The 23947-nt window shown below is 37.7% G+C and overlaps 1 long non-coding RNA gene across 3 annotated transcripts in view; it reads right to left on the minus strand.

Annotated features, from left to right (window-relative positions):
* The window catches only part of LOC122230501, a 54295-nt gene that overhangs the window by 27520 nt on the left and 2828 nt on the right, over window positions 1-23947 (minus strand). The gene's annotated exons all lie outside the window — the stretch shown is intronic.

The following is a 23947-nucleotide window of genomic DNA, read 5'->3' on the forward strand; positions in this document are numbered from 1 at the left end:
CCAATGAGAGGGTTCATGGACTAGCAGGCAAAATGCCAGTTCAGACTTCAGGATACTTGATACTCCAGTATTTCTAGCTCTAATACATATTGCCTGAATCTGTGTAAAGAGAGACACGGAAGCACTTTGCCTTTGGGGAAAGATAGGAAGCAGAGAGATATTTTTAGAGCACCCCGGCCCAAGCCCCCAATCATCTTCAATCTTTTTCATCCTGTTCCTTGGGATTGTTCCTTTCCCCCTTGACTACTCCAACCTGAAAGTTGGCTCAGCCTAGAAACAGTGCTGGGCACAAAAATCTTAATAGGGTGGATGGTCATGGGTAGAAAGGTGGTTGCAAAACATATTAAGGGGATGGGTTGGGGATAGGACCTGAAATCTGGGAGAGATTTCATTAGTCTAGTAACAGAAACAAAGAGTGAGACAGAAACCAAAATCATTACTTATTATAAATTCAGATTCGATCTTGGTCCAATAGTCATTTCCAAAGTTACTATTTTACAAGATTTTATCTCATAACTTTATTATTTTTCTTTTACAAATTATAAAAGCAATGCCCGTTCCTTATAACAAGATCACATAATACAAAAGTCTAAAAAATGCAGAACTTCCCAAATCTAATGCTCTGGAAGGAAAAATTGATTACAACTGGGTAATTTTTTATTGCCAGCAAATATTTTCTTAATATACATGTATTTTTTCAATAGGTAATGCACACATATAAGGGTTTTTTACTGAAGTGGGGTTGGAACTGTTTTGTTCTTTTGCATGAGTGGGATAACAATAAACATATGCTTCAACATATTCCTTACTCTTATTCTAGTATGAACATCATAATTGTTCATTTTTCAGGTATACAGATTTGAAGTCTAATGGGTAACTCTCTACAGATTATTATTTATAATTGATTCAATATTTAATTAATTTGTCAAACAAACAGCAAATAAAAAGCATGATATGGGGCTTAAATTCTATTAGGGAAATAAAGCCAAGCCAAAAAAATATGTAAACAGGAAAAATATCAGATAGCAATAACTGCTATTCAAATAATGAAAGTACATTGCTATCATAGAGTTACTGAGCATCCCCTTTATATTTTTATGGTATCTCTTCAAAGTCTCATCCACCAGAAAAAAAAAAAAAGGATGATTTTTATATCATGGTTTCAGTACAATTAAGTCCTCAGGGTTCAAAAATATCTTCCAAATGCTAATAATCGGTGCATAAACTCTAGTAGGCTTTGAGCAATGGTATCCTGTAAAGCTCGTACAAGGAGAGCCCAAGTCAATAACTATGGGTTTGATTGACCTTGGCAGTATTACATAGGGTCATATTTTTACATGGCTGAACTGTTCTTGTCCTAGAACTACAATGTCCCAGGTACAAATAGCTTTTCTTCAGCACCAGGCATGCGTGTCTTATCTTCCCACCTATTTTCCCCCCACCTCATTCTTTCATTACTTTTATAAAAGAAACACTGTTACAGAGTATGTAAAGAAAACTCATCTCCATTGACGTTTTTCTTTCAGGCTCTCCTCTCTTCAAGCGATCTTATAGTTGAAATATTACACTCATGGACTTCTGGTTTATTCTTAAGAAAGATTTTTATTTGTGAGTTTATCTTATTGTTTTGCGGTTCCAAAATCATACAGAATAACCTCTTTTCATTTTATTCCTAGGATGGACAAGAGCTTGGAAAGGGATGTGATTCTATCAGTAATTCGCCTAGGAAAAATTCCTATCTTTTTTCTGACCTGTCCTGTAAAGAAATTGCAATGTCATCACAAAAGGGAATGAAATTGCTGTCCATTCTTAACTATCAAAATATTTCCAAGAAAATATAATTTTTGAAGAAAAGAGTAAAACTCATTCCCATGAAAGCAATCTTTTTATCTCCATGCTTCAACCCAGCACAGTGTTGGGGGGTAGGGGGGGAGAGTACTGAACTAGAAACTAAGAGTCAGGCAGGATACCAGCAATGTCCCAAATGGCATATTCAAGCAGAGTGATTGAGGAGAGTTTAAAGATGGAGCAGTTTACAGAAGGGTAGACAGGGTACAGTGAAACCAACAAAAGATGGTGAAATACCGAGGGGGCTAGTGTTGCCACCTCTAGGGCTGAAAGGGCAGAAGAAAGTGAGATAACTGTATATCTAGATGCAGAAGAAGGTGCGTGGGTCTGCTGGAAGCTGCAGACATCATCATCACCATTATCATCATCATTCCCGTTCAGAGAATGAATACCTCAACCTTACTTTCCCCCAAAATGGCGTCTTTCGATGGCATCTCCCCTTGGTGGAGCCCAGCAGGAAGCCTGAGGCCAGGAGTGCTGGTGCTCACAATTCATACAGGTCAGCCTCCCATGGTGGCGAGATGTGTGGTGAAGGTTGCGATGGAGCTTCCAGGAAAAGAAAATAACCTAGCACAGCAGATCTTGCCACAGGTGAAATCTTGGGGTCCTGAGACTTTTCTTCCCTCTCTGAGCTAGATGGCGGTTGGGGATCATTCCAAGGACCAAAATCCTGTGGATATGTTTTATGTGAAGAGGGAGATGTTAACGGCTAAGAAGAATAGTTGAAAATTATACCAAAAAGCTTTTTAAAAATTCTCAACATCTTTCTTTCATATCTTCTTTGATATATTCCCAGGGTGATTTTTCCACATTAACAAAAAAAAGTTTAATGGGTAATTAAAATGTTTTGCGTGAAGTATGAATGTGTTACATGGAGTAATCTAAGTGTGCCATTTTGGAAAAAATTATTTAACTTTTATGCGGCATTTTTTGAAACACCAATATAAGTCTGAAATGTTTATAGTGTTTATTTGCCATTTTCACATTTTTCTAGACGTAGTATGTTTATCGAAATTAAATAGCATTTGGGTGCCTGGGTGGCTCAGTTGATTGAGCGTCCAACTCTTGATTTCGGTTCAGGTCATGATCTCACAGTTTGTGGGTCCAAGTGCCGCATCAGGCTCTGTGCTGACAGTGTGGAGCCTGTTTGGGATTCTGTCTCTATCTGCCCCTGCTCCCCCTCAAAGTAAATAAATAAACAAAAAAATTATAATACAAAATTAACCAGCATTGACAGGTTTTGGTCTCCACTAAATTGTAAGCTCCCTGAGAAGGGTCCACATGCATTTTTGTGTCTCCCAGTGTCTGTGCAATGGGTTTAGCAGTAATTTCTTAGAGTTATTTGTATGCTGGGTAGTTGCTATGTGTTAAACACTATGGTAATGCCTTTTAAATAATAGTGTTCAGTCCTCAAAACAAATATAATAGTTTACAGATGAGAAAACTTAAATTCAGAGAGGTTAAACAAGTTGCCCAAGTCACACAGACAATAAGTGTTACGGCTGAGCGCTAACCTGGGTCTGGGTGACTGATGTATTTTTGCTTTTAACAAGTATATTGGACTGCCACTTGAAAGTAAGTAAGACAAGAAGGTGTGCAAATGGCTTTCTATCCAGAGAAGTGCCACAGACATCGTTGTCGGTATTATTGTAAGCAATATTATCATTCTGCTGAGGAATATGAAAAAGTTTATACCCTCAGGTACATTAAAATGTGGTGCGGGGTATTAGATACTTACTCAAATGACTACAACGTAAGATAGAATAAAGCAAGGATCACCAGACAAGTACATACGAGGGCGGTGGCCCACCGAACAATAGGGTTTCAACAGTTAAGAGATGAAAGGATAGAGAGAACATCATGAACAAAGGCAATGAGGTTGGAACACACAGGGTGTGTACAGGAATCAACAAGGAATCTAATGACTGGAACATTGGGAAGTATAGGGGAGCACTCAAAGAAAAGACTGGAAAGGTAGGTTGCACGTAGTGCCTGATCTACCCAATTGTACGATCATCAGTACATATTTTTAGAACTTGTTGACAAGCGAGTTCATCAAGTGCCATGATGAAATCTAAAAACATGTTAGCTACTGGATTTCCCTGATCTAGCAATTTTGCAATCTTGCCAAAAAGAAAATGAAGTCAGTATAACAAACCACCCCCAATCCTGCTCTCCTCCAACATTATTTTCTACACTAGAGTCAGTGTGAACCTCTTAAAATTCAAATCCAATTATGTTACATTTTCCTTAACATACTTGGCTGGCTTCTCATTCTCCAAATTTAACATGCTGGCCTCTTCAGCCATATCTCTCAACAGACCCCATCATTAAAAGTTTCCAAACATACCGAACTTCCTAAATGTGCTCTTCCTCCTGGTAGGACCCGCTTCCTTCTTACCTCTGTCCCTGGTTGAGCCATCTTCTAGGCCCCAATTTAGCTGTCCCTTCTGGGATGCCATGCCTGTGGCCTCCTTCATAGACTTCACCTTGCAGAGCTCCCCTATGTCATTTGTTGAATACGTCTCTCTGTGCATTTGCCACAATATTTTGTTCTGTTAGATTTCAGAGGCTTTTTCTTATTTATTTAAAAAAAATTTTTTTAATGTTTATTTTATTTTTGACAGAGAGAGCATGAGCGGGGGAGAGGCAGAGAGAGAGGGAGACACAGAATCCGAGGCAGGCTCCAGGCTCTGACCTGTCAGCACAGAGCCCAATGCGGGGCTTGAACTCACAGACCGCGAGATCATGACCTGAGCTGAAGTTGGATGCTCAACAGACTGAGCCCCCCAGGCACCCCTCTTATTTATTTTTATATTCCCAGTTCCTGAAGCAAAGTGGGAACACATAGGTATTCACTGAATAAATGGATGAATGAAGGAAGCAGCAACATTTTTCTTGTAGATAAACGTAGTTTGAAAGTTATAGAACCAAGAACTTTCATGTTGGTCTGTTCTTAGATGGTAAGACTTTCAGCAAGGATGTGAATAGCTCACATCTTCTCTCCCTCCTTTATTCAGTCTCTGAAATGGTTGTTGAGATAACCTCTGTATCTTTAATCCATCCAGGTGGCCATAATATGCTCCCACCGAATTTGTATGCAAAATTCGTGTTCTGTTCTTTTACATGAAACATCCTCAAAGGTGCTTTCCCCACAGCTTGTGAATTTTTGAAGATTTCTCTTCTGAAAGGTATACTCTTCCTCCTCTTCAAGACTGTGTCCCATCCCATTAGGTTTAAAGATTACATTCTCTGTTCTGTTTTCTCCCAAGAATTACCAGAAATCACTTAAACCACTCTTCTTTGGAATCATAGTTGAAAGATAAGTCGGCATTTCTTTTGAAAATTTCTTTTTTCTTTTCTTTCTTTCTTTCTTTCTTTCTTCCTTTCTTTCTTTCTAACTTGTTTTAATTTTTATCTTTTTTAAATTTACATCCAAATTAGTTACCATATAGTACAGCAATGATTTCAGGAGTAGATTCCTTAGTGCCCCTTACCCATTTACCCCATCCCCCCTCCCACAACCCCAACAGTAACCCTCAGTTTGTTCCCCATATTTATGAGTCTCTTCTGTTTTGTCCCCCTCCCTGTTTTTATATTATTTTTGTTTCCCTTCCCTTATGTTCATCTGTTTTGTCTCTTAAAGTCCTCATATGAGTGAAGTCATATGATTTTTGTCTTTCTCTGACTAATTTCACTTAGCATAATACCCTCCAGTTCCATCCATGTAGTTGTAAATGGCAAGATTTCATTCTTTTTGATTGCCGAGTAATACTCCATTGTATATATATACACCACATCTTCTTTATCCATTCATCCATCGACGGACATTTGGGCTCTCTCCATACTTTGGCTATTGTCGATAGTGCTGCTATAAACAGCATACCTCGTATCCCTTGGATAAATACATAGTAGTGCAATTGCTGAGTCATAGGGTAGTTCTATTTTTAGTTTTTTGAGGAACCTCCATACTGTTTTCCAGAGGGGCTGCACCAGCTTGCATTCCCACCAGCAATACAAAAGAGATCCTCTTTCTCCGCATCCTTGCCAACATCTGTTGTTGCCTGAGTTGTTAATGTTAGCCATTCTGACAGGTGTAAGGTGGTATCTCATCGTGGTTTTGATTTGTATTTCCCTGATGATGAGTGATGTTGAGCATTTTTTCATGTGTCGGTTGGCCATCTGGATGTCTTCTTTGGAGAAGTGTCTATTCATGTCTTTTGCCCATTTCTTCACTGGATTATTTGTTTTTTGGGTGTTGAGTTTGAGAAGTTCTTTGTAGATTTTGGATACTAACCCTTTATCTGATATGTCGTTTGCAAATATCCTCTCCCATTCTGTCAGTTGCCTTTTAGTTTTGCTGATGGTTTCCTTCATTGTGCAGAAGCTTTTTGTCAAAAATTCCTTCTAAGCCAATCTCCGTTATCCTCAGAATTTGGTGTTAAACCATTTGGGAGGGGCATGGTAAATTCCTCCTAATCAGTGCTTTTCAAACTGCATGCTGCACACTCTCTCGATTTATATATTACTTATACACTGAACAAAACATGATTTGAGACAACTAATTTCATAATTTAATTTAATGCTTCTCATTTAAGAATGACAAATCAACTAATTAAGAATTGAGTGTTATATAATCCCTTTTCAAAGACAATTTCCTAAACAGTTAAAACCTTATCTTCATTAGATTTTATTCTTTACTATTGTTTCTCCCTGGCATTCAACAAGTTTGCTTTTTTTTTTTTTTTTAAATTCATCTTAATGTAGGTCTGCAAAAGGGAAGGAAGCAAACTGCTGGTCCCTGTTCTTCTTATGGACCAGGAAAAGGGAGGAGTTGGGAAGACTCCCAGATCCAAAGGCTTAAGTTTTACTTATGCAAGTATTTGTGTAAATTAAATAGACTGGTCAAATTGTGTAAATATATCCTGTTATCCAGACCTTATTTTGAATTATTTTAATCATCAAACCTGCTACTATCTAATATCTGCTGACATCTGTGATTAAGGTTCTGGAAGAATTACGAAAACAGATTGGGACACAGAGATTATAAGGTCAGGTCACTTGATGGGGTGAGGGTGGGTGGGTTTGGGAGGAATGTCTAATGACCTGCACAGTCAGGAGTCTCTCTGCTGCATCTGTCACCTTCTAGCATGGGGTCATCTGAAGGTGAGGCAGGAAGGAGGGAGAAAGTCACACTCAAATAGTTGAGTTTGGAACGTGGGGATCTGGTAGCTATAACAGCCTGTGACTTGTTCAGTAGCATTCAGAGTGACTCATCAGGCACACTTTTCTTAGGTCATTTGTTTATTCTTGAAGCCAATTTTACTTGTTCTGAAGAAAGAAAACATTAACATCTCAAGGACCTATTGCTAGGGCTCATGAGTAGGTAATCAACTCAGACATTCTGAGTCCACATTTGGCCTTCTGTAATTGTAGATTAATATCAGCAGAATACCCGAATATTATTCTGTAAGTCCATAGTGACCATGAGATCAATCTTATGTGTGTATTCATATGTACATGTGTATGTATCCATTTAATGCCCAATCCCCTAGGTATGAAGTATAGCCTTCTTATTTGGAAGCAATGTGGCTCCATCCCCCAGGTATGGACCTTTTTGTGGCCGTCTCACTTTATCTGACAGCTTCCAAAGAATATACAGTCTTTCTTCACACAGCATTGTGCCTGACGGTAGATGCTAAATAATTATCTCATTTAAACAAAAATTATTTTTCCTACAGATAAATCTCAATTAACCAAGATAATTCTTTCCAACGATACTTACATCAAAGCCTTCATTATACAACTAAAAATCATACAAGCATAATTATTATAAATGAAAATATTTACTGAGTGCCTCTCTGTGCTAGGCATTCTACATATGGTCTTTTAAATTCTTACAACCACCTTTCAAGGTTGATGTTATGATTTTCAATTTATAGATAAAGAACCAGGGATTCAGTGAGATCAAACAACTTGTCTAAAATCATTTAAGTAATTGTCAAAATTCTGGTTGGTCTTCAACTGCATCAAATTTCAGACCTCCTGTTCTTTTCTAGACCATTCCTGTTTAGCAACTTCATTGGATCTTGACAGAGCAATAGTCTCCTCTCTTCTCCTTATACTAGGAGGGGAGTTGATCCCCAAGAAATTTGGCAAAAATGGAGGATGCTTCTACTCCTCTGGGTAGATCCTCCCATCAAGTGGCATAGATGTCGTATGGCTATTGCTGAGCCATTCTTCCCTCATTTTTACTTGCCAAATTGACCCAATTATAGGACCAGTAAGTTGGCTCTAATTCAGCAAGCCCAGACCCAGCCAAGACTCAACTTGAGTTTGAGTCCTGTTTCCTCTTCCCCATTCATCCGCCCATCCACTCATCTATCCATGTTCAATCAACAAAAATTGTATTCCAGGCACTACACGATGTGCTAGGGATTCATTTGAAGAAACAAATCTTGCCTTCAGAGAGCTAAGGGTCTAGTAATGGAGAATATAAATTTGTGCAATAAAAGAAGTATGTCTAAGGGCTAGTAAAGCTACAAGAAGGGCAAGATCAACTTTTTGTGGATCAAGAAAGTTTTTCCAGAAGAAATGTTTGAGCTGGCTCAGCTCCCATGAAAGCACTGAAAAATCAGGAATTTTCCCTGACCCAGGCCAACTTTCTCCAAAGCATTCCCCCCATCCTCAGAGGATTTTTGAACTGAGGCACCACTTGCTTTCTTGTCAGTGCATCATGGGACAGAGTGTTCATGAGAGGCACTTTTCATCTCTGCAATACCGTGGAGAATCTTTGCTTATGTGGAGGTGCACATTTGCTTGGGATTTATCATCACTCTGGGACACAGTGTTAACTCCTCAAAGTGATCTATAATCTTTTGTATGACATCTTGCATGTGTGCTTCAAGACCACAGCCCTCACGTTCCTGAAGATTTTAGAGGACTCTCCCACAAACTTGTGATGACATGCCTAAGCTCAAATTAAAATCAGTCTGTAGAATGATGGCCTGCCAGGACACAGTGGAGGCAGGCAAGCATCCTGGTGCTTTTTAAAGCACCAGAGCAGGGAAGAATGTGAATCTAAGTGGAGTAGTTGAAAATAGCTGTATGCTTGGCCATTAGCAGCTGTGGCTGCAAATCAAGGACCAATCTCATCTAGGCAGTGTAGACAGGCCTCTCCGACATGCATCATTCTTATCTGAGCTCCACACATACATGCTTGATTGGTGATAGAATGATTAGCACTGTTTTCAAACACAAAACCAAGTTATGCATGTGTGTTGGTGAATATTATGAAATGCCTGGGATAAAATCATATACCAAGTCTATTCATTCTTTTGAGTGCTCTCTTATTTTATTTGTGGAGTACAGACTACATGCCATATAAGAACCGTTGAAGTTTTCAGATTGGTGTTTCAAGCACTATACTGTCACTTTGATTTAACATGATTCATTTGCACTAGGCAATCACATTTTCCCTAATAGATCTCTATTGAATAAAGTTCAAAAAATAAGCCCAACTTAAAAAAAGAAATGCGCAATATTTAAATTCCAGTGTATTTAAATTAACAAATCCCATGGAAATGTACAATTTTATGAACATACTGAATCTTGAAGCAATTTTAAAATTTGGTGTTTCCATACTGTGGAATACAACTCTGTAAAATGTGTTTGCCAATTGTTATTGAAACCATTTGCATTAGTTACCTTTCAAAAAAGAGGTAGAATATGAAAGGCTGTTATTAAGTTTTCAGGTGATTTCATTGGGAATCATTATCAGAGCTTCCAAAAATGGTCTGAAGTAGGGATTCCCAGTTCTGGTCCTGAATGAAGGAGACACTGGACACTGTTGGGTTAGGAGATAGTGGGGCTGGACCCTGTGATGACTAGCTTCTTGAGCATAAAGGCCAAGCCTTTTAGTTCATCACTTCACACCCAGCTCCCCAGAGGGGATTGGCATAAAGAAGAGGCTTGGTATACATTTGTTGAACGGGTGTGTGAATTAATATACTGTTGAGAAGCCAACTAATGGCCAAAGAAATAGAATCAGTCATGTCTGGGGTAAATATGGTGAAAATGCATAGGGGTTGGGGTCAGGTTTCTTTATCTCTAAAACAAGAACAGTGGCTTCCTCACAGGGGTGCTGTGAGATCAAATACAATAGACACATAAAATGTTGAGAATAATGCTTGACGCTTAGAGGCCCTTTAAATACCTGTAGCCTCTATCTCTATTCAGCCCTATATGTACTTTCCCTTGTCCAACCCTTAGCCTACATTTTGTATATATGTATGTATGTGTGTGTGTGTGTGTGTGTGTGTGTGTGTGTAACAGTATATATATATATTTCTGTTATGGAAAACACATTGAGTGGGAAATCAGAATTGGATATCTGTCCCAGCCTAATCTCTTAATCTCTGGGCTTTGGTTTTCTCATCTGTAAAATGAGGGGATTTTACATTCTCTTTCTCCAGACCCCTTTTACCTCTAGGTTTTAGCTTTTAAGCCTCCTCATTCTCTTTGAATTCTCATAGACAATTTGCAATTATCTAAATTAATAAATACTATGCACAGGCTTGACAGACCTACTAACATTTATACTGTTATCTTTCCACCTGATTTTAGGTATCAGGTAAATATCAGGTAAATCTTATTAGAATAATTACACTTTGGGCATTTTTTTTTTCTCAAAAATCTTAGCCAACTGAGAGCCTAAGTAAGGCAGATAATCTATGAGTTAATCAATATTTTGATGTTTTAGAGAGTAATTCAGAATCTTTGAAGCTTTCATTTTCATTTTCAGGCTGTTATTAAATTTTGTGCTAGGACACTGTGAACACAGGGGGAGGTGGGAGGGAGAGTAGATAATTTTTGGTGAATAGAGAGTTTTTATCAATAGCATCCTGAATAGCAGAAAGTTCCCTGCAGCAAGAGGAGAGTTATAATGGCATGGCAAAACAAAAAAAAAAAATTCAGAAGATTTATTATATTTTTCTTTGTCTTAAAGGCTACACATAAGCAGTCATGACCATCTTGAATTTCTTCAACAATGACAGTCTTTTTGAAAGAGTTGTTCTAGGTGTAGGAAATATTTGAAATTTTTCAATCTCTTCATAATTCTGAGTCACTGGAATTTGTGTTCAGGAAGTGTCAGTCTTCACTCATTAGAAATGCGACAAGAAAAATAATGCTTCTATTATTAATTCATGGACTGTAAAAGAATAATTAAATTCTCTTTATGTATTCCTTCTATCCTGTAGTATTGTTTTATTACTATGATTAAGTGCGTGACTTTATAAAAAGTCTTGCTGTCCAGGATGATTTTGGAAAACTAAATGACTAAAAAAAATCTAACACAAAAGTGAGAGTAGGAAGAAATCATCTTTGTCTCCTTTGGGGTGCCTACAAAAAGAGATTCTACCGGAGACAAATGCCTTCAAATTTTTTAACATAGACTATTTTCTTTCTTACTAGGAATTGAGTCGTTGGATCAAAAAGCATAGCTGATACAAGATGGGGTGACAAATTATCTGAAGTTTACTGAGCACAATCCATGTGGTTTTGGTTGGAAAACTCTTTTTCCAATATAGAAGGTAGGGTTACTTGATTGAAAGCTTTTTTTCTCCATTAAGACACTGATTTCAAAGCTCATATATTCTGCTTAATTCTTCATCAGATACTACTTGGTGTCTAATAGATGCAGTTATTAGAGATGGCCCTCTAATTAGGACTTTTGAAAACAACACATTTTGGCAAATCTCATCTAAAAATAAGTCAGCAAAAGGCAATGGAATCATTGAGCCAGTTTCACTTCTTGAATTTTCTTTTGCATGTTAAAAACTTCAAAGTTAAAACAGCTTTTAATTGCTTCCTGGAATGAATCCTGGACCTATAATCAAGCACACGGAGATCCATGTTTCATATTGCTTTGGGAGACCCGTAAAAAACAGGTCCACCTATATTTATTTTTAAATTATTGCGACCTGAAATCATCAGTCTGAATCAATGAATTTGCTGGGGGGTGGGGAGAGAAAACATTGCATTTATGCAAGATTGTTTGTTTTTTTTTTTCTGGGTAGTGTTCTTTGAAATGATTATGGAGTTAAGGGACTCAAGTCTTTTTGTGGCTTCCTGGGGTGTTTCATATAGATATTTTTTCTCTTCGACATACCCTTTAAATAAACTTCCACAAAAAGTGCTTTCTAAAGCTGCTTGGTAAATGTTTAATTTTCACCTTTTGCATAGTAATGTGTTGTGTTCCTTTCCAGAATTTGAATATTCTAAAACTTTGATGTACTGTTACTTAAAAAACAAAAATGAAAGGATTTCAAATACTGAAGAAAGATCTTGGTGTTTCTGCTTCAATTCAAATACTAAGGACTTTCTTTATCTTTTGTTGCAAGCTTTCCAGCACTTATCCGTGATTTTATTCATTCATTTATCCATCTATTCATTCATTTATGGAGCAGTTACTCAGGTCTTGGAGAATCCAGACTAACATATATGCCCATGTAATTTCTGTTCTGTTTTAATGAAGTGAAAAATATTATTGTAGTTTCACATTCCTATCTCAGAAATCTGCAGTTTGAAAAGAAGACTTTAGTCCTCATACTAAAAAATGTTCTTTCTCTTTATTGAAATGAACTTTGAGGTCACAAGTGCCAAGTGAGTTCCATAGCAGCATTCAGCCTCAAAATTATCTCTAAATAGAGACACTGCAACTTTTAAAATATTATTATTAGGAATCCAAATATGGCATAGAGAATCCTGGTTTTTGATAATCTTTGGGGAACATACTTCTTTTTAACGTTGGAATTTCCTGGGGCCCCTTGGTGGCTCAGTCGGTTAAGCGGCGGACTTCAGCTTAAATCATGATTTTGTGGTTCGGAGTTCAAGCCCCGTGTCGGGCTCTGTGCTGACAGCTTGGAGCCTGAGCCTGCTTTTGATTCTGTGTCTCCCTCTCTCTACCCCTCCCCCCTCACGCTCTGTCTCTCTCTCAAAAATAAATAGCATTAAAAAAAAATTGAAGTTGGAGTTTCCTTAACTTCATTCCCCCATTAAAAAGGAGAAGAAAGAAAAGAAGAAAGAAAGAAAGAAAGAAAGAAGGAACTGAGGGAAGAGAAGAGAAGAAAAAAAGAAAACAAAAACACTCAGAAGTTCAAAACGGTGAAGTTTGACCAATGTCAAATAACTGGTAGATGACAGAGCAAGAAAACAACTGTATTCTCCTGAGCACTGTAATCTTTCATCAGTGCATTAGACCAAGATTTAGAGCTTGGAGCCTGGAGACCAGAAAAGAGATTTTCTTCAATTTATTTTTTTTTTGATAGAAAAGGAAGCCAGGAATGACCATCAGGAAAGTTTCGTGTGTCAAATTCCCCCTTGTCCAGCCCTCATACCTAGTCCAGGGCTCCAGTCCATCCCTGCGGTTCTTCCTTCATGGATGATTCATTTTGCCTTGACTGGTAGAAAATAATGATTTCTTTGTTCTAGCCGAGTTGTTATGCAGATACAAAGAGGACTACTAGCATAAGATAGGAAGTCTCAAAAAAAGAGAGAACACACTCACGATAAGTGTTTTGTAAAGCCCAAGCCAAGATAGTCTAGTGTGACCGGGTAATCTCTGATAAGCCTCCCAAAAATATAAAAATTGAATTAACTTTGTGAACTAATTGGCTTGCTGAAAATAATGAAATTTCGAAAAATTGAGGCTGTCCTGAAAAGAACAGAATGTACAGTCACCATAAGCAGAAGGGACATTAAGATGGAATCCTAAAACCTGCTACTCAAAGCATAGTCCTTGGACAAGGAGCAGGACCTGGGAGCTTATTAAAAATGCAGAATCTCGGGCTACAACTCAAGTTTAACAAAATCGGTGTGTGCACTTTTGATGATCCCCAGGCAATTTGTATGCACATTAAAGTTTGAGAGGCACTGATTCAGAACACCAGGAGAAAGGCTGTTTGAGAGAGTCTAAAGGCTAGCCATCATAGGATGGATGGTCCCAGCCCTTCTATTTTTCTAGTTTCTTTTGCCCATAATTTTTTAGTCTTCAATGTAGGAGCCCCTTGGGTAGCTGTCCCTGTGACTCATAACATTCGTGAACCATTGAAGGTACTATGTTCTTCAGAGTGGGGCCTCCTGCTCCGTTACTCAGTTGTAAATGGTTATTTTATTGCAATTCTCTTGACAACCAAGCGAAGCAGAAAACCGCACATGCCTTTTTACTTTTCTCAACATTTCTTAACATCAAAAAAGGCCACTGAAGTGAGTTCTTGATTAAAAAGTGCTAACAGAGTAAAAAAATGGCATTGAGAGGTTCATAAAAAAAGAAAAAAAAACCTATTAGTCATGATTTTAACAATGAGGGTTACCCTAATCCCTCTTTAACTTTTTCAGGGATTGCTAATAATTAATAAAATTCACAGATTTGTTGTTTTGCCTTCTGTCCCTTCTACTATTTACCGATCTGATCCAATTACTAAAAGGTAATGGAATTAATAATGATTAGGAGGATAAGCAAAGAGTATCAAGGGTCCCTGGACTGGTTAATTGAGAGGAGTTGTTAAATTATCACTGCCACTAATATTTATTGAGTTCACTCTGTACGTAGACGCTGTGCTGAGGGCTGAATATTTATTATCTGGCTAGGTCTTCATCTTCCTGGGACCAGTCAGGACTCACTATAGACTGATGTGGTTCCAATAGATGGGCTGCTGGACAATGCCAGGTTCTCCCCATCTTAATAACGTCTGGTCTAACGATTTCTTTCTTTAGCATCTCTGTATCCTTCTATATCTTGAAACACATGTGCATTTGATTCCCCTTATTTCCCACAAAAAAGGATGCAGATTAAGAGATAATCAAACCCTACAATTAAAAATTTGACATAAAAACTTCCTGTGCTACAAAAACACATTATTAATTAGCTGCCTCACTGCTTTGTGCAACAGAGACTCAATAACATGTATTCTGGAATAAGTATTAGTTTTGAAAAGTGTAAATACATCTGTAGCTAATGTTGAATATTTTGATCACATGTAAACACATGAAGTATAGTTCCTCTTCCGGAAACCAAAGGCACTGTTTTGTTCATTAAAAACAACTTGAAATTTGGATTTGTCACATTAAAAAAAAAAAAGCTAAAAATGTTTGGAGAACCTGGGTGGCTCAGTCAGTTAAGCAGCCAACTCTTAATTTTGACTCAGGTCATGATCTCACAGGTTGTGGGTTCAAGCCCTGTGTAGAGCTCCACACTGTCAGCGTGGAGCCTGCTTGGGATTCCTTCTGTCTGCCGCCTTCTTCTCTCAGTCTAAATAAATGAATACACATTAAAAAAAAAAAAATTCCCTGTGTCCCTCTCCTTCACATTCTCTCTTTCTAAAAAATAATTTAAAAAAAAAGCTAAAAATGTTTGAAATTTGAAAGATTTAAGACACAAATTGAGAACATTGGAGAAGTTTTAATTATAACTAATGGCATTACGGTGTTAGCTGTAAACCAGATTTATTGTTATGAAGCAATCTTTTTGTTTATTAATAATATTTTCATTTTATTACTTATAACCTAGATTTGAAAAAAAAATAAAATAAAATCAGGGACACCTGGATAGCTCAGTCAGTTGAGCGTCTGACTCTTGGTTTCTGCTCAGGTCATGATCTCACAGTTTGTGAGTTCCAGGCCCACATCGGGCTCCATGCTGACAGTGGGGATCCTGCTTGGGATTCTCTCTCTCCCTCCCTCTCTCTGCCCCTCCCCCAACCTCTGTCTTCTGTTTCTCTCTCAAAATAAATAAACTCAAAAAAACTAAATAAAATAAAATAAAGTCAGGTAAAGCGTGCTATAACTAGAATATATTTTTAAAAGAATTTTTTAGGGGCACAGGGGTGGCTCAGTTGGTTAAGCGTCTGACTTCAGCTCAAGTCATGATCTCACAGCTTGTGGGTTCCAGCCCCACGTCTAGCTCTGTGCTGACAGCTCAGAGCCTGGAGCCTGTCTTCGTATTCTGTGTCTCCCTCTCTTTCTGCCCCTCTCTTGCTTGTGCTCTGTCTCCCTCTGTCTCTCAAAAATAAAAACAAATGTTAAAAAAAATTTTAATATTAAAAATAAAAGAATTTTTAAAAATTTATATAGTACCTAATCTTGGTATCCTGAAAATAAATTCTAGTTTTATATTATGTAACACATAGTCCAGCAACGGTGAATTTTATGTCTGCTTTATCATAAAGTGCCAGAGACACTAACTCCTTTGTACTTGACTATCAGTGAGCCTGAACTAGGTGCCTGGGACTGTCCCAGGCTTAGGACTGAAGACCTGCCTCCTGGAAGATTCCATCGTCTGAAAAACTGGACAATTGGGCATCCTATCTGAAGCATGTCAACTCTGTGTATGTAAGGTAATTTATGGAGGCCTCCTGTTCTTCGTCATTGTCTGCCTCCTGAACAGTCATATTCCAGAGTTCACGCTTTGACTATGCTGACCACAGTGAGTTATGATCACTAGCCTTTAAAGGATTCCAGTTGCTTGGACTTGTTTTCTCCTATTCCTTATGTGCTACAGCCACTTGCTTCAATATCACCATAGCTGATCCCTGCTACCACCGTCCCCAGGTTTTTTCTTCATTCTCTCCAGGGAGGTGGACAAATAACTCAGCTAAATGCCTCAGCTGTGAGCACTCGAGATGGAATTTTTCTGCCAGAGAGGTAATGAGTGAAGGTTAGAGCTGATTCTCTTCTCTCACCCGGGAGAATACTCTCCCCATTTATAATGTTACTTAGTGCTATAGACTGAATGTTTATGCACCCCCTGCCCCACTCCAAATTCATTTGTTGAAATCCTAATCCCTTATGTGATTCTATTGGGAGGTGGGGCCTGTGGGAGAAGATTAAGTCATAAGAACGGTGCCCTCAAGAATGAGATTATAAAAGAGACGCCAGAGAACTCCCAGGAAGTAGGCCCTCACCACACACAGAATCTGCTGGTACCTTGATCTTGGACTTTCCAGCTTCTAGAACTGTGAGAAAGAAATAAAGGAAGCAAGGAAAGAAGAGACAAAGAAAGAAATTTCTGTTATGTATAAGCCACCCAAACTATGACATTTTTGTTATGGTAGCCAGAGCTAAGACACTAAGTAACACAATATATTTTTATGAAGAGAAAAGACTGTTTGGCCCTCACTTTTCAAAGAATGCATGCATTCTTTATATCTTACAGGTATTTATTCTTTAAAAAGAACATAGAGTTGCAAGACCTGGTTCATCATCGCCTCTTCAAGACACTTAGGGTATTGAGTCCTCGTATAGGTGAGGATAACAGCACCCACCGTTTTGGGGGGGGCTCTTATGTTCTGGTCACACCACTAGGTTTGTTACTCACATTAATACACTTTGTCATCACCTCAAGTCAGTGAGTAGGTATTATTACATTCGTTCCGTAGATAAGAGAAATGAGATTCAAAAGTTTGAAGTAGTTTGCCCAACTTCCCAGGAAAGCGGAAGAGCCAGAAGGCGACAACAGGTCTGCACGAAACTCTTGAGTGCATTTCTTCGTCTGTAATGGGAAAAGCTAGGGGTGGGCGATTTATATAACATGTGCCGTTTGACCAAATTATCCTGTTAAAGAGTCTTGAAAGCCGATTAAAACCGCTGATTGATCTGTTGAAAAGCATTATACCTGGGGAGAACAATCAGCCAAATAAACAAGATGTTCTGATGAACAATTGCCCTCACATGTAATGATTACTCTTATTTTGATAAGTAGGTGATGCTAACTCTGTAAGAAACCTCATAGTGGTTTATTTTAAATTAACCTCCTCCTGTTTCCTATTTGGAAAAACTATATCCTTATTTGTCATTCGAGAGCTGTTTGCAGGCCTCTCTTTCTAATGTTTCTTATCAGGAATTGTTTTGTGATGGCTGATTGCCCCAAATCAAGGATGACAGGATAACTTTGCCTCAGTTAAAACTACTTGAGTGATTGGCAGAAGTCAGAAGGATATGCCAAAAAAACAAACACCAGATGTGTAAATAGTGGCATCATATAAAAGTTCAGTTTGTCATATATACACACATACATACGTATGTCATACAAACATATGTATGTATTTATATACATATATACATATGTGTATATGGCATACGTACATACATACATATGTATATGTATGTATCTGTATACATATATATGTATATATACATGTATGTGTGTGTGCATATTTTTTTTTGGTAAGTAGGCTTCATGCCCAATGCAGAGCCTAATGTGGGGCTTGAACCCTCAACCCTAGGATCAAGACCTGAGTCAGACGCTTAACCGACTGAGCCACCCAGGCAGCCCCAGTTTGTCGTATTTGAACATGATAAAAATATACTCATTTAAAATGCTCTAATTTCATTAGTGGGAAGGCACATGACAGTTATTTTTATTCCAAATCATTGTTAAAACAGGTTTTGAACATGGAACTTCTTTTGTTAACCTACATTCACTTAAATCTTAGGTAATATTTTTAATAATTGACTAATTTTACCTGTTAGTTACATTGTAAACCACTATACAAACATAGCACATATTCTCAAGTTGTCATAAATTGCCAAATGTTTGAACTGGGAAATAATCTAGTTCAACATTCTTATAGCAGAGGAAAGTGAGTACAGAGAAATTACATAGCTATTAAGTGTCAGTGTTTGGACATTGACCAAGGCATTTGACTCCAGGGCAAATGCCCATTCTAGTAAACCATATAGTGTCTCTGAAATGGCAAAATTATCATTTTACTTAGGTAATACTTGTTATCTATTAGGATAATATTTCATGACATGACACAGAAAATTGTCATTCTAATAAGTTAGGAAAATCCTTTACAGTCGGAACCGTGTTATATACAGTTTGATTCTATATAGTGCTTAACCCATTTCAGGGGTGCTTCGCATGTTGTTGATTTTTGAATTTTACTCAAATCCTTCCTATGAACATGATCACATCTAAGATCAAAAGGGAATATTAGCTGGTGGACAGTTCTTTCTTTTCTGTCCATCCATATAAAACATAGTTCTACATACACTGGAAAACTAATCTATTTTTTGTTACATCTTATATCAAACTAGGATTTTGTGATCCTTTACTGAAGAAAAAAATATTTTATCCTCTATTCCTGAGGCACAGGGTTGAAAGCATTTATAAATTGAGTTAGTTATTTTGGTTGCTTGAACATCAAACACATACATGAACTGAGATATTTTTTCCAAGATATTTTGCATCAGTGACCATAAAATCACTTAAACACAGTGATCTTAAATAAAAAATAAACATTATTTTCCTCTGTAAGCGGACTATGTAGAGGAACAAAGACCTATACTATCTACTTAATACTTGTTCTTAAATGACCCTTATGGACTTTCACGTTAGCACGTCCCCAAAGCAAATGGAATTGGGGAAGGGACGGCTTGACACCTTAGCTGTTACTACTCTCCTGTCAGCTGTCACTGCAGCCTGAAGCGTCCCAGCAAACGAGAACCACTCTTAGCTAAGCCCAGTTGCTGCCAGAGTGAGTGAGGAAGGCAGGAAAAGATTGTGTTACTCAGTGACAGCTGAATCTTTCCAAGAGAATTAGCTACCTAATTCCTCTAATGAAAATGTACCTTTTATATAAAATTGGAAGAGGAATAAAAATGGAAATAGAATTGGTGCTTTTACCAAGACTCCACAAGCTTCCTATTCTGATGCTAAAGCAATTAAAAAAAAAAAAAAAGAAAAAAAAGACATAACTATCTATATAGTCTTTGATCCAATAGAAGCTTTAAAATTTCCATGCATGTGGTTATAAGTGCTCAGCCCTCCTTGCTAACTCTGTGTTAAGCATTCCTAATCCAAACCATAGAAAATTTAACAATTGCGTTTCTCAGAAGAAATTTCTTATTTTATTTCTTCCTTCTTTTTTCACATGGGATCTCATAATGACCTTCACGGGAACTATTACAAAAGGGTAGCAAAGTCATCTATAAACTCAATGACATGCCATCATGAAATCTCTCACTATCTTTTCTGCTTAAGGATTTGAGAGTTAAACTGGATGACATTTAAAGTCTTTCTTGCCCCAATGTCCTGTGAAATTCAAAGTTTAACTGTATAATTACATATCTTCTCTGCTTCTTAAAATCAGATCTATCCTTTGCTTATGATCTTCCTCTCCATATGAATAGTTAGTATCTCATTGTATGGGTATGGTGAAGGATCATGTTATTTTCAGCACTTTATGCTAGCACATTTAGTGTAACCATCATGAGCCATGAATACAAACATTATTCTGCCCTGTAGAAAGATTGGGTTCTTTTCTCTAAATATTGCTCTTCACCAACAATAAAAATACAAAATCCTAACTAATCATCTAGAGAATACATCCTTATCTTTCTGACTTTGAGAAATGCTTTTAAAGTTCAATATATTTTATTTATCTTTTGCCTCGCCCGTTTAGGTTGCTCTGTATTCTAAGTAGTTGTTTCCATATTTGGGCCTCACTGGGATTTTCTGTTTTAAATGATGTATTTCTTCCAGATTAAATCATTGCCTGAATAGGGACTTATTTTCCAACGTTTTCATCTTCAAACTTTGATATATGGGAATTGCAAAGAGTACAGGATTAAGCCACTAATGAAGTCTTTTCCTCTTCCTTCAAGATACTCTAGGGTGTTATAAGTTCCGATAGTGGGACTCTCTTAATGAAATTACCTGTAGTTCTCATCCTCTGAAGGCAACAATTATAGAAGTAAGATCCCCAATCATCTTCTTGTCTCCTCCACAGATCTGGGGATATATTGTTCTATTTGTTGTGTGAACATCAAGCTAGGGAGTTCTATCAGGTTGTGAGCTGAGAGTATTGACCGAGGAGTGGGGACCCACTCTTAATTTCTACCTTCTTAGAATAAGAATTGAAGACCATGAGGTATCTTGTTTTCAATTTAAAAAAACTCTGTTCTCTTTCATCTTGTAATACCATTAGACCTCATATGGGACTGGTGGAATCTTATTGCTAACTTCCCCCCACCCCCATCCATCTGCATTTATACTAAATGATGTGTTTATGAAAATAGGTAAAATTTTAGTCTCTTGTTCCCTTATTATCTTGTATAGAAGTGTTGTAATTTACCTTTACTAAATGGTGGAACAGCAGATCCTTAGCCTTTTCTTCACTTTGGGAGACTGATGTGCTCGGTTTCTACTCCTTACTTATTTATTAATCATTTTTTCTTAATTGTATGAAAGGACTGTTTTCTTCTCTAGCAGAGAGTATGTATTTCCCAAGCACCATTGAATTTATGACCTCTTTTTTTTCTTTTTAAAATTAAAACTATTAATTTATCAAAAGCCTATTGAGTTCTTATTATATCTTTTAAAACCTTAACATGCTTAAGTCTTAGTACAGTTAATACTAGGCACTTAATAATAAGAGTAACAAAGAAAGTGACAAAACTGGAATTTATAATATCAAATATTCTGAAGAAACTTTGTCCTAAACATTGCTGATCACCTGTCCAACATTGGTTCATTTCTCCAATTCCAACCACACCAATTTCTTCCTTTCTTCTCATATCTACCTTTCTTTGCAGGCGTGTACTTGAAGGGAGTTGAATCCAATCCCCGTCTCAGGCGGAGGTCCTAACGGGTCTAAGACAGACATGATGGTCCCATTGATTTTGTCAATGACTGGTTTAAGCTAATGAGCTAGACATCTACTGGGAATTTTTTTTTCCTCCTGAGAACTGTACATGGAAAAGGTGGCCCCATTTTTCTGCACTGGCCACTTGTCTTTTCTTTTTTTTAATTTTTTTTTAATCTTGATTTATTTTTGAGAGAGAGAGAGACAGAGTGTGATCAGGGGAGGAGCAGAGAGAGAGGGAGACACAGAATCTGAAGCAGGCTCCAGGCCCTGAGCTAACAGCACAGAGTCCGATGCAGGGCTCGAGCTCATGAACCGTGAGATCATGACTCAAGCTGAAGTCGGACGCTCAACTGACTGAGCTACCCAGGCACCCCAGAACTGGCCACTTTTCTATCTGGATACGTCATCCAGACCTGCTTTAACCATCTTGCGCCTTTCCAAGAACTGGGTATAAAAGAATCAAAGGCACTGAAGAGTTCAAAGCTGGGCCCTGACTATACCATGTCTTAGGGCTACCCAATCTCTGGACTTCTTGCTATAAGAGGTAATTAGTGTCTTTATTGTTGGAGCAAGTTGAATCAACATTCTATATGGCTTGAAGCTATAATTATCCTGATAAAAAGTTATTCTATATTTATATTTTTTCTGGAATGTCTAAATATAAGATTTTAAACAGTATACTCAGTCCTCCTTTGGGATATTAGGTCTTGTAGAAAGCTATGAGGAAAAGTAATGAGGAATAAGAATTAGGTTATATTTTCATAAGTGTAGCAAAACATTTGGATACGACCAAAATATTTAATCTAAAAGGTCCTCAAAATTTCAAAAAATTGGCTTTAGAATATAGCAATAAAAATTCCATGTTTCCTGATGTTTATAACTTCTGATCAAAGACCATGAGAATATGGAACGATGGAGTCCTCCAGTCCCCATTGACCACTACCAGACCCACAGGAACATCCCAATCCAGCATGGAAAATCAGGAAGCCTTCCTGTGTGCACTACAGGGATAAGCAAGAGTTAGATATTTCATTTTTGCTTTTCCTTATGGTGTCACTTAGACAGGGAGACCATCATCAAGTGAAACACCCTTCAGTTCCCAAGTGAAGAAAGAAGATCTGTATCATTTCACCTTAAAACACACAGCAGAAGGAACTTGATGCAGTTCCACATCTAGTTTGGCAAATCTGCTGGCATGAGAAGTCTTAGTAATGGATTTGAATGCATCCCAGAGTTTATTGTGCCAATATCAATTGAATTAAGACTTCAAACCTTTTCAGGGAGCTTCCCATCCTTCATTTCAAATGAATGCACAGACTGCTTTCAGCTACTGAAGTGCTGACCCGAAATGAAAAATGACTACCTCTCAGCTAAGGTGGATCGCAGAAACCCACAACATCAAATTTTGATCAGGATCCAAAATGATTTTTTTTTTTTAATTGTAAACCATGATTTCCACTATTTCCAGAATTTTACAGTGGGCTGCAGCGGAAAGAGCACTGGGCTGGGACAGGAATCCTGGACTCTAGAATTTTGTCCTGCTGCTGTCACCTTACTTCTGTGTAATTAGACAAATAATTTACTTCCTTGAATTTCATATTAAGAAACTGACAATACAGTGACAATGATCAGTTTTGCCAAATAGTTTCTAAAAAGATGGTCAGAAAAATCACTATGATAAACACAAAAGTACTATAAAAATATCTGGTACCATTGTTGCTGCTGCTATTGTTCTTCTTATTGTTACTATTACTTTTATTTGTGAGGAGATTTGAAGACCTTTCCAAACTGATTGCATTCGAAAGGACTGAGATGCCAAACTTTAGTGTAAGGATACCTGGGCCTCCTTATGGACCCCCAGGTGTATACTTCCCAAGCATCATTAAATTCATGATCTCTTTTTTTTTTCTTTTTTAAAATTAAAACTGTGTCAATTTATGAAAAGTCTATTGAGTTCATATTATATCCTGATCTCATCCGGGGCACTAAGGATACCAGGACATGTAAGAAGCTTATAATCTAGTAAGGGAAAGGGCCCAGCTAGAAAATACAAATATGAGATGGTAAGTAGGAAGACCATGGCAGGGGTAGAGAGCTATAGGAAATTAGAGGCAAGATACCTATTCCAAGCTGGGGTTCTTGATCTCAAGTGCTGAGGAACATTACCTCATTTCTCCCTAGTAACCAGTTCTCATTAATTTTCTCAACTTTCCCAGAACCGTACAGTCAATGTGAATCCCCATATAGACTTCCAAGGTTCTACAGATTTCCCCCACCCCTGGCAGGTTTTTAAACAGATGCAGGAGAAGCCTCACTAAATGATTAATTTTCATCTCAACTTTCATTATGCTGAGAGCATTTTTGAGGGCAAGGGATATACCAGAGCCCTCTGAATGCCAAAAGGAGAATGAGGTTGCTGGCTGAGGGTGTGCTGAATAGGTTAGGAG

The sequence above is a fragment of the Panthera tigris genome, chromosome C2, assembly GCF_018350195.1.
Source record: "Panthera tigris isolate Pti1 chromosome C2, P.tigris_Pti1_mat1.1, whole genome shotgun sequence".
Classification (NCBI taxonomy): domain Eukaryota; kingdom Metazoa; phylum Chordata; class Mammalia; order Carnivora; family Felidae; genus Panthera; species Panthera tigris.